Consider the following 19297-nt stretch of genomic DNA (forward strand, 5'->3'; position numbering starts at 1 on the left):
CCTGATACTCGAAAAGGCCATATTTTGTCCTGAAGGCTGTTTTCCACTCATCACCTTCAGCCACTCTCACCAAATGATAAGCGCCACGTAAATCAAGTTTAGTAAAAACTTTCGCTCTTTTAACCTGATCCAGTAGAGGTGAAATAAGAGGTAACGGGTATCGGTTCTTCACTGTTACCTGATTCAAGGCTCTGTAATCTATACAGGTGCGAAGAGTTCCGTCCTTTTTGGGTCGAAAAAATAGCGGCGATGACACTGGCGATTGGGAAGGTCGAATGAAGCCAATCTTCAAGTATTCGTCTATGTATTCCTTGAGATAGACATTTTCTGCTTCAGTCAAGGCGTATATACGACTACACGGCAATGTGGCTCCAGGTTCTAACTCGATCTTGCAGTCGTATTCTCGATGTGGCGGAAGCCTCTCCGCATTTCTTTTGTCGAATACACTTGCCAAATCTTGATATTCCACTGGGATTTCTTGTGTTTTCAAAGTACATATGCAATTGATGAGTTGAGCCAATTCTGTAGCTGGAGTTCCTTCTGACTTGGTTTTTGTTCCTGCGAAACAATTCTGGATACAATGCTCAGAGTTCATTTTGACTGTTCTTCTTTCCCAGTCAATTGTGGGGTTGTGCTCAGTCAACCAGGGTAAACCAAGAATCAGTTGGAACTGTGGAGCATCAATGAGATTGAATCTAATGTATTCTCGGTGACTCTGTAATCCAACTAACTCTAAAGTCTCAGTTTCATCTGTAATGGGCCCTGACGTGAGGTTTGAGCCATCTACTGACTTGACCACTTCAAGATTCTTCTTTCTGATTGCTCTTACTCCTATTTCTTTTGCGTAGCTCAGGTCACAAAAATTCCCCGTGGCTCCAGAATCGATCATGACTGACACCCCAGGAACCTCTTTGCGCCCAAACTTAATTGTAAATGACACAATCAAATGCGGAGCTGACGATTGTAGTGTATTAACCAATTGTTGGTGTTCTGGAGTCGACTGGTCCTTGTTTCCCACCAGGGCAACTCCCTCTACTGATGGGATCTGTCTTTTAACCCCAAGTTGGTCTTGGGTTTTTTGAGACAGTCTTTGACAAAATGTCCAGAATCTCCACAATACATGCATAGATTTTTTGTTCGTCTGTTCTCTCGTTCTTTGTTGTAGTCTATGGTTGTAGTCGTGGCCAAAGTCTTGACACTACGGCACCCCATTGGGGGTCCGCACCGTACCCAGGCCCAAAGAGCGTGAGTACGGGTCATACCACGCGTACCCCTACATCACCCCAACAATGCTGGTACGGCCCGTACCCAGGCCTTTAGAACGTGGGTAAGGGCCGTACCGCCATTGTTGGAGTGACGTAGGGGTATGCGTGGTACGACCCGTACCCACGCTCTTATGGCCTGGGTATGGAGCAGACCCCTACGGCACCCCAACAATGGTGGTACGCACTGTACCCACGTTCCAAAAGCATGGGTATGGGCTGTACCCAGGCCTGCAGATCGTGGATGTGGGAATGTACGGAGCGTACCCCACCCGTGTATGTACGGAGCGTACCCCCACCCGTGTATGAATGGAGCGTACCCACACCCCACCAGTGTATGTACGGAGCGTACCCCCACCTGTGTATGAATGGAGCGTACCCACACCCCACCCGTGTATGTACAGAGCGTACCCCCACCCGTGTATGTCCCGAGCGTACATGGCCAGATATAGGAGGGGTGGGTGCAGAGTCCTCCCAGCAGTGCCCAGACACAGGAGGGGTGGGTGCAGAGTCCTCCCAGCAGTGCCCACACACAGGAGGGGTGGGTGCCTATCACTCCCAGCAGTGCCCAGACATAGGAGGGGTGGGTGCCTATCACTCCCAGCAGTGCCCAGACATAGGAGGGGTGGGTGCAGAGTCCTCACCAGCAGTGCCCAGACACAGGAGGGGTGGGTGCAGAGTCCTCCCAGCAGTGCCCAGACATATGAGGGGTGGGTGCAGAGTCCTCCCAGCAGTGCCCAGACACAGGAGGGGTGGGTGCCTATCACTCCCAGCAGTGCCCAGACACAGGAGGGGTGGGTGCCTATCACTCCCAGCAGTGCCCAGACACAGGAGAGGTGGGTGCAGAGTCCTCCCAGCAGTGCCCAGACACAGGAGGGGAGGGTGCAGAGTCCTCCCAGCAGTGCCCAGACACAGGAGGGGTGGGTGCCTATCACTCCCAGCAGTGCCCAGACATAGGAGGGGTGGGTGCCTATCACTCCCAGCAGTGCCCAGACATAGGAGAGGTGGGTGCAGAGTCCTCCCAGCAGTGCCGAGACACAGGAGGGGTGGGTGCAGAGTACTCCCAGCAGTGCCCAGACACAGGAGAGGTGGGTGCAGAGTCCTCCCAGCAGTGCCCAGACACAGGAGGGGTGGGTGCCTATCACTCCCAGCAGTGCCCAGACATAGGAGGGGTGGGTGCCTTTCACTCCCAGCAGTGCCCAGACATAGGAGGGGTGGGTGCCTATCACTCCCAGCAGTACCCAGACACAGGAGGGGTGGGTGCAGAGTCCTTCCAGCAGTGCCCAGACATAGGAGGGGTGGGTGCCTATCACTCCCAGCAGTGCCCAGACATAGGAGGGGTCGGTGCCTATCACTCCAAGCAGTGCCCATGGAAAGAAAAGGGTGGAGTACCCACAGATACAATGGCCACAAATGCCCAAAGACCCTGCAGAACACATAACACATGTGTGCGAGGCTGGGAGTACACACATGCATAGTGTGTAAAAGGGAACATGTCCACATGAAGTAATGTCAATAAACTCCATACACAAGTACAGTGACCACCAAGGATGCCACTAATGATGCAGGTGGAGACATTGCCCAGCATGCATGGCCAAAGTTGAACGGATCCGTCACACTCCAAGGAAATGTAGACACAGCTCAGCACAACATATTGGAAACACCCTGCAGGGAAGATGTCAGGGTCCACAGAGGAAGGAACACACCTTGGGACAATTTCACCATACAGTAAGAACACACATGACCAAAGATTATTGCAGAGCCCTTGTGATGGCACACAGATACTAGGGTCCACCCCATTAGCAGCACACCACAACATTTCCCAGACACCTAACACATTATCCCCACCCAAAATCATGGAGCAGCACCACCAACAGCAATACCAGAAAAGCAGTAGTGTACAAAGGAAAAATAAAACATTGCTTTATTCAGCATGAAAAGAAAAAATTGTTAATAAAAGTTCAATATGTACAAGTCCCATAGGGCAGCCCATAGTCCAATTCCTGGTTGGGGGACACATAGTGACGCATGTCCCCTAGCTTGCCTGCACAGTTCATACCTCCTTTGCTTCCACGGGGGGGGTATCATGTGGGGGGAAGGACCAGGCACCACAGGGACAGGAGGGGCAAGGGTAGGTGTTGTGGGTGCAGGGACGGAGGACTCCACCACAGGGGGTGGGGCAGCGCCAAAGGTGGTGGTGAGAATGGTGCTGCACACGGTTGCAAGGTCCCCCAGCGTCTCCCCTGCACCCGAAGGAACCACAGGCCCCAAGGAGGGGGGGTCGGAGGGATGGGTCGCAGCGCTACTGGGGGAGGGTGTGGACAGGGGGGGGACTCAACCACCCTGACCGGGGACTCCTTTGACCGCTTGCGGGGTGGTGTCACTTTGGGGCTCAGGGACAGAGCGGCCATGAAGGAATCTTTGTTGGAAATTTGGCCAGGAGAGCTGAGGGGAGTGGATTCGGGGGAGTGGGTTGTGAGGAATGTGGACTTCCACTGTGGCTGCGTGTCTTCCGTTTGCCCCCCGACCCAGTGGGTGTGCCTGCTTCACCCTGTGTGTGCGTGACAGGAGGTGTGCGCTTGGCCTTCCCTGGTGGTGTGGTGCCTGTGTCTGGTGGGGTGCGTGCATGGTGACGTCTGGGTGTGCGTGGGACAGGCATGGGAGTGGGAAGTGTGGATGGTGCAGGGGTAGGGGGGGACGCAGCGCTGCAGGAGATCCACTGCTGCAGTCATTGTCGAGTCTATGGACCTCAGCAACTGGCGTTGGTCAGACTGCGCAGCTGAGATGCCCTCCATGTATGCCTCCATCTGGGTGAGCACACGGGTGTGGCCATGGAGGACATTAAACATCGCAGTCTGACCAACCTGCAACTGGCGCAGGATGTCCACAGACTCGGCATTCACGGCAGCAGTGGAGACAGGGGCAGGGGGTGCGGTGCCTGGCAAGAAGGAGACACGTGGTGACCTAGCACGGTGGGAAGGGACCTGAGCAAGTGGGAGGCCGGTGATGGCAATGGAGGGGGCGGGTAGAGAATGAGTGCTGCTTTCAGCTGTGGGAGCTGCCTCCGCCCCCTCTGGGAGCTCAGCCTCGGACCCGTCAGAGTCATAGTCGGTGGTGGGACTGGACAGGTCCTCTGCCTCACTCCCCTCGGCCTCCGTGCCACTCGATGCGCCAGACAAGACAGCACTGGTGCTCGATCCCTCCTCACGGTCCGTGCCAGTGTCTCCCTCGGAGTCCCCCGACGATGCTGTGGGCAAGGTGAAGAGACAGGAAATAATCAGACACCTGTATACATATGTCACATGAGTCAACATAGGTCACAGTGCATAGCCTGAAAAGCAACATGAGTAACATCTACAATACAAGGTACATATGTAGGCCCTGCAACACACAGTTGGTTGACCCACCATGCCACTGAGAAACAATGGAGAGCATGACACAACAGCAAATTACTTGATATCAAATTGGACAGAGGAGCCAGGCTCTGGGGACAATCGTGCACAGCATCAGCACCACACAGTGTTGCCAAAAAAGGGATGAGCAGGAACCATGTCTATTAACTTTTTGCACATGCTGCAAAGCTAATACATTAAACCATGTCCAACATGACTGGGTCACTGCACCTTGAGTGTATGTCCAGACAAACATCACACACAGGCCAGACCAAGCAAGGAGACTTCAGATTTTTACATGTAGGCCTTGCCCGCACAAACCACCCCCTACCTGAGACAATGTGATTGAGACAGAGGAAGTACTTACACCTCTTACTCTGGGATAAAAACACATGGCCTGCACTAAATCCTGATTGTACACAAACTACCCCTGGTGTGCCTGTCCACATATATCATTGACAATCAACCATCATCAGATTGTCGTACCAATACACACAGGCACTGCCCACTGTGAGTATGCACAAGCAAAATTGGGTCACACTGTACAGTGTACACATGTAGCACAGTTTACGTAAATACAGATGAGGCCAGGGTACAATACCACAGAGCCCAACCTATGCCGAAGACACAGAGAATGTCCACATTGTTGGATGACACACATGATACCTAGGAAAAGGTGCCCCAGGGCACGGTAGTGGCCATACTCCTCCATGGTCCTGGATGGATATGACTGCAACTGAAGCAACCGTCCCTGCACTATGCATTACTCCCACTCATGCACATCATGTCAGAGGGCACAACATTGGATATGCATGCTGTAAGGCAGTACACTTTTAAGACACACTCCTATGTCGGGACTCACCATCAGTGCCAACTGACATGGACCCCACAATGACTGAACTGGCCAGGGCACACCCCCCCCAAACATGATGCTGCAAGCATTGGGCACTTGGATTAACTGCCAGCCTAGATAACCTTGTGCAAGAGTGACTACACACAGACCAGGGAACAAATGGCAAGTAGGGGAAGGGAGGAAGAACAGCACCTGTGTACTTTGGGGGACAGGTCATGCACTGCACATTTAAACCCTGGCAGTGTATCCATGCAACTGCGCACTCCCAAAAGCTGGTGACACACAACAAACACACATGTACCTACCCCCTTCCTGCTGCTGCTTCTCCCGTAAGCGCCAATCCAAGTCAGGGAAGACCACCGCCAGCACACGCTTATGGATGTGGGTCAGACGCCGGCGCCCACGGTTCTTGTGGCTCTCAGGTGAGTCCCCCAGCAGGACCCGTGCGATCCTCCTCGTCCAGCACCGGATATCCTGCCAGCGTTTCCTCACCTGGGCTAGGCGCCGCTTCCGACCCTCTGTCTTCCTCACGGCACTGACGGCTTGCTTCCATATCTCCCCCTTGGCATGGACGCCTACCTGTGAGGATGCAAAAGTGAGAATACTTTAATACACCTGAGCAATGACACAGAGACACACATATTAATAATTTGTCTTGTTTGAACAGGCCATGGTATGCAGGCAACTCATTGCACGTTTGTCATAGGGACATTATCCTCTGGGGAAGGCCAAATGCACTACGTGGCATTGAAAGTACACAGGTGGCATGAGGGGTGCCACACAACCAATGATCCTGGATCACACTGTGCATCACAAGCTACACCAGGATTATGTACAGCACCTCAAAGCAGTCATATGCCCTAGCCCACTGACGCAACCTCAGCAGAGTACACAGACACACACAGGCACAGGACAATCACCTGCCATTGCCAACTGTGGGTACAAACCTCACTCTGCCCATATGCCACTAGACTGGGGGGTGTCACAGGTGTGGGGCTGGCTCTGCACGGCAGTCACACAGCACTGCTCCCTGCTCACATCAGATGGGCAGGGTATATCCATCCCTCCTGCAGGTGGCGTGCAACACTCCACATATGCAATCACCCACATGACAGGGGACTCACACACACACACCAATGTCCAGGGGACGAACACATCATTTGGACACTCTCAGCACAGGTACACTAAACAAACACACATCTATGGGTACTGTCACCTGTCACACTGGGGGGACCACAGAATCACATCAGGACTGTAGAAACAACATTCCCAGGAGGAGTAGCCAGGCTGAATGTGGCATGCACCATGCATTGCTTGTCACAGTAAGCACTATGCAAGTGAGGAGTGCACACAGGAACTACAGCATGCTCTGCATGGGAGACATGAGGCATTCCCCACCCTGGGACCCACTCTAAACAACATTGCATGTCTGTCACACATGGACACAATGCCAGAAGTCACAGTCACAAAAAAGGGGCACAGTCTAAGCTAGTGGAGTCAGCACCCACCTGCTCCCCTGGTCGACATACAGCATGGTGTACTGTGGGAGGATCACATCCACCAACGCCAAATTCTCCTCCATGGTGAATGGCTGGGCCCTCTCCACAAACCTGGACATGGTGCCAGAGGAATCACGAGCAGCAGCAGTGTTGTGGAATGAAAGGATGTGCAGGCAACTGCTCTCTCATGGGACCTGGCTGCCTTATATCTGCCTTGCTGGCCTATTTCATTTACAGGAGTACAGAGTGATTGGTCAGTCACATTAGCATCCTACGTTTCCTCCAATCCCTTTAAACCTACCCCAGTGAGTGGCTTTGCATGGTTTAAAACTTGAGCATGATGTCAAGTCAACAACCACTTTGCAACAAAGTATATTGTTTCCAACCGACTTCTGCTGGCCACCTGATGCAAAAATGCAAACTTTAAACTCGGTCTCCATGACAACCAGCATGCATTTTGGCCCTTATACTTGTCCCTCATGTGTCCCCTATGTTTTTTCAATATTTACACACAGGTACGGTGCGTTCCACGGCCCTAGGGCACCCCAAATGCAGTGAAACGGACCGTACAGGCGTGTGTGTGGGGTCCCTATCACTAAGGGAGTGCTAGCGTATGCGTACGCCATAGTGATACGGACCGTACACACATGTGTACGGTCCCTATCACTATGGGAGTGCTGGCGTATGAGTACGCCATAGTAATACGGACCGTACTGGCGTGTGTAGGGTCCCTATCACTATGGGAGTGCTGGCGTATGTGTACGCCATAGTAATACGGACCGTACACACGCGTGTACGGTCCCTATCACTATGGGAGTGCTGGCGTATGCGTACACCATAGTAATACGAACCGTACACGCGTGTGTACGGTCCGTATCACTATGGCGTACGCATACGCCAGCACTCCCATAGTGATAGGGACCGTACACGCGTGTGTACGGTCCGTATCACTATGGCGTACGCATACGCCAGCACTACAATAGTGATAGGGACCCTACACATGCCTGTACGGTCCGTATTATTATGGCGTACGCATACGCCAGCACTCCCATGGTGATAGGGACCGTACACGCGTGTGTACGGTCCATATCACTATGGCGTACGCATACGCCAGCACTCCCATAGTGATAGGGACCCTACACACGCGTGTACGGTCTGTATTACTATGGCGTATGCATACGCCCGCACTCCCATAGTGATAGGGACCGTACACGCGTTTGTACGGTCCGTATCACTATGGCGTACGCATACGCCAGCACTCCCATAGTGATAGGGACCCTACACACGCGTGTACGGTCCGTATTACTATGGCGTACGCATATGCCAGCACTCCCATAGTGATAGGGACCGTACACGCGTGTACGGTCTGTATTACTATGGCGTATGCATACGCCCGCACTCCCATAGTGATAGGGACCGTACACGCGTTTGTACGGTCCGTATCACTATGGCGTACGCATACGCCAGCACTCCCATAGTGATAGGGACCCTACACACGCGTGTACGGTCCGTATCACTATGGCGTACGCATATGCCAGCACTCCCATAGTGATAGGGACCATACACGTGTGTGTACGATCCGTATCACTATGGCGTACGCACACGCCAGCACTCCCATAGTGATAGGGACCCTACACATGCCCTCAGTGCGTATGTACGGTGCGTTTCACACCTGACAGTGGTGACAGGCGGCACACAGTCAGGAATAGAGCTGTCATACTTGGCCAAGGCTGGACATCAAGGCATTGTCTGTGCAGTACTACATGTGTCGGGCACAGGTGTGTCAGGCTGTGATGTGGCACATTACTCCTGAGGTGTGAAGCAAATAACTGTATGATGAGCTGTGTACACATGTCATGTGTGATGGTGCACTATGTGCCACACATCCCCTTCACTCCTTTGACATGTGTGCATGTAGTACAGACTTGTTGAGCCATGCGTCACTGGCATGGCACAGTCACCGACACCCGCCACTGTCCCCTGATGCCAGGTACATGGAATGTTACACCTGAGATGTGAATGCCCGCGTTGCACGCTGTAACTATGTCATGTGTGTGTCATGTGTTCCCATAGGTTTGCTGTAGGTGTTTGGTCAAATGCATCTGCAGTTGCTGCAACCAACATGTGTCTGTGTGTAGATGGGCATGGCACACTGTTACGCACACCCGCCCACATGTGTAATCCGACGTAAGGTGTGTATGTATGCATCGACACGGAGTTTCAAAACAAGGACATATCTGCATACTCTCAATGTATGTGTGATCAGTCTTGACATGTACTCCTTCATGGCAAGGTGTGTGGTCTGTCCTTTTTATATGACATGTGACCTGTGCCTCTAGTGTTCCGCAACCTGTCTGTATGATGAACATACTTATTCTGCACATATGCGGATGTCTGGCACTCCTGTGATGCGTCTGCCTGTTCACTCACACTGGCCCACCGCTAGTTTCATGCCATGTCATGTTGAGCTTGAGAATCCACGTTTGTGGCTGGCTCTTGGTAGGAGTGTCACCTGCCTGGCATACGTGTCCAGGGCATATTGCACAGACCTGACTCTGTATGTAGCATATGTGTATTGCCTGTTGAACATGTGCTCAGTACATTGACATTGGCGGTGAACTGTACTCACTCTTCGTTGTCCCTTCAAATCCACTGCAGGGCTCCGCCTCTCCATCGACCAATTCCGGACTTGGCTGACCTGAGGGTACATGACTGTATACGCCGCTACCGCTTCCCCCAACAGTTGATTGAGGACTTGACGATACGGCTGGCACCACACCTCCAACCGCTACACAGGCATCCTACTGCACTGACACCCAAGATGAAGGTGATGGCAGCCCTACATTTCTTTGCCACGGGTACCTTTCAACATACCATTGCTCATGTTGGTGGCATGTCCCAAACCATGTTCAGCCGTGTTCTGCATGATTTTTTAGAGGCCATGTTGGATCACCTGGATGAGTTCATTAAATTCCCAACTCCTGAGCAGTTGACAGGTGTCAAGCGTGAGTTATATGCCCTGGGAGGGATGCCCCATGTCATTGGGTCCATAGATGGAACACATGTGGCTTTGGTGCCACCACAGGCACAGGAGGTAGCGTATAGGAACCGCAAGCATTACCACTCCATTAATGCCCTTGTGGTGTGTCTTGCCAACATGGTGATTTCACATGTCTGTGCTCGTTTTCCAGGATCAGCACACGATGCCTACATCATGAGGCGTAGCAGGGTGCCTGAAATGATGCTGCAGTTGCGCAACGAACGAGCATGTATTGTTGGTGGGTATACTCTGGCAGTCCTGTATTTAACGTCATCTTCCTGTCTTACTGCTTCTCCTGACCCACTTTTGTCCATGATGTTTCCATGTAGGGGACGCTGGCTATCCCAACATGCCATGGCTGATCACGCCTCTCCGCAACCCCAGCACGGCTGCCGAGCACCGCTACAACAACGCCCATGGGCAGACCAGGCGAGTGATAGAGAGGACGTTTGGCCTCCTGAAGAGCCGATTCCGTTGCCTCCACAAGACCGGTGGCGCACTCCCATATGCACCGGTGAAGGCCTGCAAGATCTTCCTCGTGTGCTGCATGCTGCACAACATGGCAGTGGAGAAAGCTGTGCCACTCATCCTGGATCCAGATGAGCAAGACCATCCACCCGTGGAGGATGAAGGGCTTGGTCAGGAGGCAAGTGATGTGGAGGAGGAGGAGGCGGTAGAGGACATCCGGAGTCGGCTCATACGCAACTTCTTTGCTTAGTGGTGAGTTCCAGTGTCTGAGTGTGCACGCATTGGGCCGTGTGTGGCATGTGTTGCAATGTGTGTGTCCATCTGCATGTCTGCCAAGTGAGTCAGAGGTGTGTTTGGATGTGTCACTCGAGTGATGGTGCAATAGAAGAATGTTTTTCCAGAGTCATCTATGTCACCTAGCATGTTGACAACCTTATACGTGTCGAGTACATGCACATGCATGCAGATGTGCTTCCTTTGGCTGACTTCTGGTGTGTCTCTCATCCACAGGTACTTGTGCATGCTGTCTGCTGGTGGCATTGTTGTGCTCCTGCTATTCCTCATGAACACAGCAACATGTGCTGAATCAGCGTTACATGCACGGACAAGTTTGAAAATCTCCTTAGGGTAAGGGATGCAGCACGGCTTTTTGGGATTGGTATTTGTTTTGAATGTGTGTGCACTGCTCCTGTTCATGTTTGGATACTTTACATACATGTGGAATCACCATGGGGCACATGACATGGAGCTGAATTCACCTGAATTGATGGTCAGACTTGGTGACAGTCATCTGTAATGGGATTGTGGATTGTGATGAAGCCATCAATGTGTGTAACACTGCCCTCGGAAACATACGGGTTGCGCCGGGTTGACATGGTGTGTGAATTCCACATTAGAGGCTCAATGGTGTATAGCAGCCTCTCCGTGAGAGCAGGGGGTGTTTAGCTGTAACCCGTCACTTGTGTGCCAGTTCTATGTATTTCCAGCATCTGTGGTGCAAAGGGGGGTGCCAGTGTTGGTCCCACGTGTTCATCCACATGACCTGTGTATGTGTTGACAGAGTTGCATTAGCATTCCGACACACATGACTAATAAAGGTGTCCCTCTGCCTCCAAGGTGCCTCATCTCTGTCAATGGTGGTCTGTTGCCACTGTGCATGCGGCATGTCTGGCATAGTTCTCAGAGATGGTGCATATGAGTCTATGTGTAGAGTAGCAAGATGCAAGCTGTTTGTCAGGGATTAGAATCTGTATTGTGCATGATGTCCATGGCTGTGTAGGTATTGTGGCATGTCAGTCTCCACGACGGCCACTGTGCTGCATGTGCATCCATTGTGTGTGTGTGTGCCATGTTGAACCAGACATTCCTTCCTTGACATACACCTTTTGCATAGTTCCATCCTGAGATCCTTGTGTTTGTGTGCTACTTGTGGACTTGGTTTCTTGACATGGCGCATGCTGCTGCAGGCCCTGCAGCAAGGGCACCCAGTGTCCATACAAACGAGCTGGTGTTCATCATGGATTGCTTGCTGACATGTGCTATGCTGATCAGCAGCATCTGTGCCTCATGCTGCAGCACACTCTGCATTATGCACAAGATCCCCAGTTCCATCCACCTCAAGGCAAGAGAGACAATCCCCGAGGTCAACTACGACATCCGTGTCTAATCCTATCTTGCACTCTACGGACATGTGCGTTACAACTCCCATGATACTTGTCCACATCCAGGGTGCATCTCTGCTTCTACATCCGGCAACCAGGCCACATCAACATCCAAAAGAGATGGGGGGAATGGATCACTGCCAGCTGCAGGATGACCTTCTCAATCCATGCACACACTCAGGATGCAGCCCACAACCACAACACAAGCTTGTGGCACTGTAATCCAACACCCCATTGTGCCATCTCCATGCATCCAACCTTGGCCGGCCCACCATTCTCCACATCCACCTGACTCAAGCATGCAGGACATGGTTCTGCCATGTGTCTACACATACCTGGGAGTAGCACCCCAGGACACTCCACATGATCCCTGACCTCTGCGCATGACTGTTGCTCTTCTAAATAGGTCTGTAGGCACAGTTGTGCGGGCACCCCCTCAGCTGGTTGGGCCCATCACGGGTGAGTATGGTGCTCCATGTCTGTATTGGATGATACATTATGACCCATGTGTGTCCTGTGCCAGACTCAGACCCCAGGGTATGGATGGTTGGAGTTACTTCTGAATTCAGGCATGGTTTGACTTTACGACACACACATGTAGTGGAATAATGCAAAATGACGGCATCATCTCGTGATTGTGATGATTTTTATTTGTGGTGGGGTACGTGTTTGGGGGGATGACAAGAGGTGCTTGGCGGGAGTGTAGAATCCAAAGTTCACAGGGGGAGTTGGTATCCTTGCCATTGGAAGTCATCAGAGTCTATGCCACAGTCTTTGTCAACATTGGTCAGACAGTGACCAGCAAGGCCATGTGGCAGAGAATGTCATTTGCTGATGTGCTGCTGTTGGGCCAGAGAGCCAGGTGCCAGGCCAGGTGACCTGGGAGATGGTGATGTTCCGCTGACTCTCACGGTCTTTTGCGTGGACGACCCACCTTCCTGCGGGGACCCTCAGAAGCAGGCCGTGACGATGCTTGTGATGCTCCGTCGGATGAATCCTCCTCCTCCTGATCCCTCCCTGTGGGTGGTGCTGTTCTTCGCCTGGTGGCACAGGGAGGGTTGCCCATGTTTTCGACAATCCGACGGAGTACACGGGTCATGTCCGTTTGCACCGCCACAAGCTCAGCCTGTCTTGCCTCCATCCGTCCTTGGTGTCGCTGTTGACAGGCATGTTGCTCGGCCTGCAGGGTCTTCATCTCCTCGAGGGTCCCCTTGATGTCTGTGAGGGTGGACGCAATCTGGACCATGCCCCTGGCGTCACGCCGGTATGTGTCCAGGATGTTGCTGACGTGTGACATTACCGGTTCCTGAGCCAACTGGTCAGGTTCGCGCCTCCGCCGTCCTCCACTCCCACCACCCCTGCCCACTTGCGCCTGGCCTGCCGTTGTGGGCACATCGGGTCTCCGGGACCCCTGAGGGATGGCATTTGCGGTGTCGCCGGCCTTCTCCTGGGAGCCCGGAGAACCTTTTCCCTCCTGGACAGACTGGCTGTGTTGTTGTGTGCGGGCGGGGCTCCTGGGTGTCTCCTGGGATGTGGCAGGAATGGGGGTGGTGGTTGGCACAGTTGTACCTGACGCAGGTGCTGCAGGTGGGTGGACACCAGAGGGGCCAGGTTGGTCTGGGTAATCCACGGAGTGGTGAGAGTCATCGCTGCCGGTGGGGTCCTCTTCACGCAGAGCCTGGTCCTGTGAGTCTTCCCCCCCAGTGTTGGGGGGAGATCGACGACGTTGACCTGTGTGTGAGAGAGACAATGTTAATTGTGTTACATGCGACATCCATGTTTCATTCATTTTTGCGTTGGCACAGTTCCTCTGGGTGGTTGGATTTGACTTGCATTCCTCTCACAGTGCACTTGTGCATGGGTATGTCCCTTGGCCACAGCTTTCGACACTTTACCTATGTGTGACACAATCTTAGTTGATGCATCTTTTTGGAACGCAGTCAGCAGTGTAGTGAGCGGGCGTAGCAAGCCATGCAGAGCCGCCTTACGTGTTGCACTGTACGTGGCCAAATTGTGTTTTTTCCATGCTATTTGAGAATGCTGGTAGGTAACTTAAGCATTTGTGACAGGGTTCTGACAAACACAGTGGGTGGGTATACTGGGTGTAAGGTTAGGTTTGTGCCTGCAGCAGGGATGTACTTGTGCACAGATTGACACATGGCCCAGTGTTTTTCAAAGGTGAAAGGGGGGGTTCACGCACTGCCAAACCTTGTCTACATGCACACAGTCCACCTGCTGACGAGCGGACATGGCCACACCACCCAAGGGTGATTTGGTCTCGCTCTGTCTCCCTTTCTCCCTTTCTCCCTCCCTCCCTCTGTCAGCCTCCTCCCTCTGTCCGTCTCCCTCTGTCAACCTCCTCCCTCTGTCCGTCTCCCTCTGTCTCCCTTTCTCCCTCCCTCTGTCAGCCTCCTCCCTCTGTCCATCTCCCTCTGTCTCCCTTTCTCCCTCCCTCTGTCAGCCTCCTCCCTCTGTCCGTCTCCCTCTGTCTCCCTTTCTCCCTCCCTCTGTCAGCCTCCTCCCTCTGTCCGTCTCCCTCTAACTCCCTTTCTCCCTCCCTCTGTCAGCCTCCTCCCTCTGTCCGTCTCCCTCTGTCTCCCTTTCTCCCTCCCTCTGTCAGCCTCCTCCCTCCGTCCGTCTCCCTCTGTCTCCCTTTCTCCCTCCCTCTGTCAGCCTCCTCCCTCTGTCCATCTCCCTCTGTCTCCCTTTCTCCCTCCCTCTGTCACCCTCCTCCCTCTGTCCGTCTCCCTCTGTCTCCCTTTCTCCCTCCCTCTGTCAGCTTCCTCCCTCTGTCCGTCTCCCTCTGTCTCCCTTTCTCCCTCCCTCTGTCAGCCTCCTCCCTCTGTCCGTCTCCCTCTGTCTCCCTTTCTCCCTCCCTCTGTCACCCTCCTCCCTCCCTCCCTCTTTCTGTCTCCCTGTGTCCACCTCTGTCTCCCTCCCTCTCTCTCCCCCTCTCCCTCCCTCTGTGTGTCACCCTCTGTCACCTCAGCCCAGCTTCCTGGGCACACACAGTTTGCAGGTCTTTCAAAGGCCATTGACTTGTTCATGTGGGTTTGTTTCTTATCTCTGGGCACCCATTGGGCGGAGTGTCTGAGACTGCGCTGCTGCTGTGGCGGTGTGTGCTGACACTCTTTCAGAGTGATGTGTCTTCATTCGGGGGGGTTGTGTGCATGATTGGTATTTTGGTTGTGTATGGCGTTCCCCCCATATGAGGTGAGTTGTTTGTGTACTCACCAGGCTCTCGGACTCCTTCTAGTCCGTCTACTCCCACCGGCGGCAGCGTGGCCATCACCTTCTCCTCCCAGGGATGGTATTGTACCCGTCTGCGGGGCGGCCCTCCTCCAGTTATGTTCCCCTGGTTGTGATCGTCCGTCATTTTGCGGCAGACCGTCCTCCGCAGATCGTACCACCTGGCTTGGCACTCATGCCTGGTCCTTCCGGTGGACCCAACAGCATTCACAGAATTGACAATCCTCTCCCACATGGCTGATTTTTTGGATATGCTGGTCCGTCTGACCAATGTTCCAAAGAGCTGTGGCTCGACTCTGACGATTTCGTCGACAAGGACCTCCAGCTCCTCCTTTGTGAACTTTGGATTCTTGTTAGTGGGCATGGTGTGGGGTGTGGGTGTGGATGGTTGTGGGGGTGTTGGTGTGAATGGTTGTGGGTGTGTGAGTGTGGCTGTGAAGGTGTGTGTGTGTGAATGTGATGAGGGGGGTGTTTGTGATGGTGGTTGTGTGAAGGAGTGCAAGTGTAAGGTGTATTGATGGATGTAGTATGCTGCAGTGCGTTGTCTCTGTGGTCTGGCAGTAGTGGATCTGTTGCAAAGGATCATGGTTTGTGTGTGTTGGGCCTTTTTATTGGTCCATTTGTGGGTGTGGCTGTGTTTGAATTTTGGGTGGGTGTGTTATAAGGAGTGGTGGTGTTTTGGGCCTCTGTTTAGCTGTTTGGCAGTTGCAGGTCAGTGTATAGGATGTATTTGGGCTTGTTGGACATGTTTTGTGGTGTTGTGTGCATCGAATTGACTCTCCTTGTGTTGTTTTGGTTTGTCCTGGTTCGGTACAAGTGTTTTTGGCGTCTGTACGGTGTGTACATGGGCCATGTTGTTGTACAGTGCTGTCCTTTGGTATGGCTTAGTACGACTCATGCATGCGCGATGTTGGGTGAGGGTGCCTGTGTAGGGGCCTGGGGTAGGGTGCGTACAGACACGGGCAGGGTGTTGGTCCGCACCGTCCATCGGTGGTGGTGTTTCGCACCGTACATACAGGGGGGGCTGGGTGTACGCTCCGTACATACACAGGTGGGGGTATGCTCCATACATACACGGGTGGGGAGTTGGTACGCTCCATGCATACATGGGTGGGGGTACGCTCCGTACATACACGGGTGGGGGTACGCTCCGTACATACACTGGTGGGGTGTGGGTACGCTGCAATCATACATGGGTGTGGGTAAGCTCCGTATATACACTGGTGGGGTGTTGGTACGCTCAATTCATACATGGGTGGGGGTACGCTCCGTACATACACTGGTGGGGGTACGCTCCGTACATACACGGGTGGGGGTACGCTCCGTACATACACTGGTGGGGTGTGGGTACGCTCCATACATACACGGGTGGGGGTACGCTCCATACATACACTGGTGGGGTGTGGGTACGCTCCATTCATACACGGGTGGGGGTACGCTCCGTACATACACTGGTGGGGGTTCGGCACGTACATCCGCGGCCGGGGGGCGTTTGGCGCGCACATGCGGGGGCTGGGGGGGTGTTCGGCGCGTACATACGAGGGCTGAGGGGGTGTTCTGCGCGTACATACGGGGTCTGGGGTGGGGTGTTCGGCACGTATGCGGGCACATGTCTCCATGGTTGCTATAGGAGTTTGGTCTGTACGGTGTTTTTTCCATACGGTTGTAAAATCGAAAGGACAGGACTGATCGTACTTGCGTGGTCGGACTTTATTTTCCCGATTCATACGGTAAATTTTCCGACCCGAGGACGAGTGGGGAAATTTTCCCAATGCGATTCATATGGAATTTTTCCCATGCGAATCGTACTTGCCAGTTTGTACGCTACTTGTACGATTCGTACGGTAAAAAATCCGGATACGATTCGTACGGGGAAAATTTTTCCAGGATCGGAATCGGCCCCTTATTTGTGATTATTTTTTACAGATACTGTTTTTCACCATTAAACTAGAGAATCATGCCAGAAATATATCAACAAGTGAAAGAACAGATTGACCATGGATTACTTCATGAAAAGAAAGGGTGCTCATGTACATCATTTCAACCTATCTGAATGTATGTGAGTGGTCAAGCTGGAACAGGAAAAAGTTTCTTAATTACAGTAATTACAAGTTATCTGCAGAGAACAACTGATTCACATGTGTCTTTTGTTGTCACTGCTCCAACTGGGTTGGCAGCACATAACATTAAAGGAATTACTTTACATCGTTTACTAATGCTACCAGTAGAGCATGAGAACAAATTGGAATACCACAAGCTATCTGGAGAAGCTTGTTGTGAAGTTTCAAGAGTCCTGAAGAAAATGAAACTTCTCATTATTGATGAGGTAAGCATGGTCTCAAACTTGATGCTTGCCTTTGTGCATTTAAGAATGCAGCAACTTCTTAAAACAGAGTATGATGTTTTATATGGAGGAAAACACGTCATAATGTTTGGAAATCTACTGCAACTGACTCCGGTAAAAGGACGACCGGTATTTAAAACACTTGCACATGAAGATACCAGAAAGTCTCTCGCTAGTGTTGGTAACGTGAACATTTGGACATATTTTGAATACAAAGAACTGACAACAAATATGCGACAGGCAAATGATGCTGAATATGGAAGTATTCTTCAAGATATAAGAATTGGACTTCTGACAGAACATGGCAAACAAGCTTTGCAGAGTTGATTACTTTCCAATTTGGTTCCAAATGAAAATGTAGTTCCTGAGAAAGTGTAGATGAAAATTGCAGAAAATAAATCAGTGATCTGCTTAATGCCAACACTGCGCGACTGTTCTATATTCAACGAAGAACTATTGAAACTGGAAAATTAAGAAATTATAAAAATGGAAGCCATCGATAAAATAGACCATGAAGGAATCACTATTATTTTGACGGGAAAATTGAAAACAAAACTGGATTCTTTCGAAAAAAAGATATCTAAAACGGCTGGTTTAGAAAAGACTCTATATGCATGTGTAAACTGTTGGGTAATTTTATGGCGTAATTTGGATGTAGAAAAAGGTTTCGTTAATGGAGCAATGGGTAAAGTGGTGGATTTTGTTAATTATCAGAAAAAAGAAGGAATTGAATTTTTAAAAATTAAATTTGATAAGATTGAAGAAGTTAAAGAAATTGGTCGTTGTTCAGTTTGTTTTTTGCTTGTTAAAGATTTATATGTCCGTAGGAAACAATTTCCATTTTCTCTGGCATACGCAGTGACTATTCATAAATCTCAAGGATTAAGTGTAGACAGTGCATTGGTGAACATTGGATCTACTGTGTTTAAAGAGGGTATGGCATATGTTGCTTTGTCGCAAGTCAGAACATTATCTGGTTTGTTTTTGATTGATTTTGATGACACAAAGGTTACTGCAGATGTAAACTGTGTAAAAGAGTATAATAGGTTAAGAAGGGTGTATGCTCCCAATTTAGGTCAATATCCTGTATTTGAAAAGCGTGTGGTTGGTCGAAAAAGAAGGTTTGAGAATATCTGTACTGAAGGTGTAGAAGGCAAAAGAACAAGATAATGTTGTGATAGCAAATAAAAAGTAAAAGGACACTATTGAAGAGATTGTTTGTTATCAGTTTGAAAATAGTTCAGGTGTCAACTGCTATGCTAATGTAGTGGTCAATGTTGTTTTTTATCTTGAAGGTTTGCTAGAACAAATTATGCAGAATTGGGAAAAAAGATTTTTGTTCTTGTTGCATTCTGTTTATGAAAAATTTACAACAGATACAAGTAAAATACAAAGTGTTTCAGATGTTCGTAATCTTTTGGATGTGTGTTTTGGTTCTACACAATTTACGCAAAATATCCAACAAGATGCTCAGGAATTTTCAATGTATATGCTTACCATGTTTGAAAATGAAGGTGTAGAAATAGAAA

This window comes from Triturus cristatus, chromosome 6 (assembly GCF_964204655.1).
Source record: "Triturus cristatus chromosome 6, aTriCri1.1, whole genome shotgun sequence".
Lineage (NCBI taxonomy): Eukaryota > Metazoa > Chordata > Amphibia > Caudata > Salamandridae > Triturus > Triturus cristatus.